Below are 800 nucleotides of genomic sequence, written 5' to 3'. Positions count from 1 at the left end.
TACCGGTTTTTTTTTCTCGGCAAATTAGATTTCACTGGAAATTTCTAGTTTCCCATGAGACGCCGCAATTAGCAGTATGAACCAATAGTACATTTCACGGGGAAAGTTGGATCCGAAATTTCACATGCCAAGTAATTAGCAATTTATAAAAGTTAACTAACTAATTAATCAAATAATAAATATAAATTACAAAAATGAATAAAACAACGAATGAAGATGATGAAGAATCTGAAGCTTGATGATTCGCGGACAAGGAGACTCACGTTCATGCCCATAAATTAAATAAATGAAAAATTCCTTAAAAATATTAATATCATAATTATACTTATTATACTAACACTAATGAAGCTAAATATAGAAACATCTAGAAAAGAAACGAGAGTTCTTGATGGAACGAGCTAGAATTGGTAACCTGAATTAATTAATTAAGTATAAAAGATTTAACCAATAGTACTTTAAATATTTGATCCAATGCAGGTAGACCCTCTTGTAGAACCCACCTTATTACTAACCCTCAGATCGTTCCAGAAGTGTCCATTATTTTTTGTCTTCAATATTTTGTTCTCAATTTTTCGAGCGCATGTTAATGTTATTACTGCCACCATCAACTAGAGTTCACGATTTATATAGTATGGGGAAAATTTGTATATATGCTTAAAATTTTAGTATTTCAGTAATTTTAATTTTAAAATATTAATATTTTAATGATTTTAATTAATATATTATATATATTTTATAATTAAAATTAATTAATACAATTATTAAAATATTAATATTTTAAAAATATTTAATTTTTTTTC

This window comes from Arachis duranensis, chromosome 3 (genome assembly GCF_000817695.3).
Source record: "Arachis duranensis cultivar V14167 chromosome 3, aradu.V14167.gnm2.J7QH, whole genome shotgun sequence".
In the NCBI taxonomy this organism is placed as follows: domain Eukaryota; kingdom Viridiplantae; phylum Streptophyta; class Magnoliopsida; order Fabales; family Fabaceae; genus Arachis; species Arachis duranensis.
The sequence above is the reverse complement of the archived record's forward strand: the minus strand, read 5'-3'. Positions refer to the sequence as shown.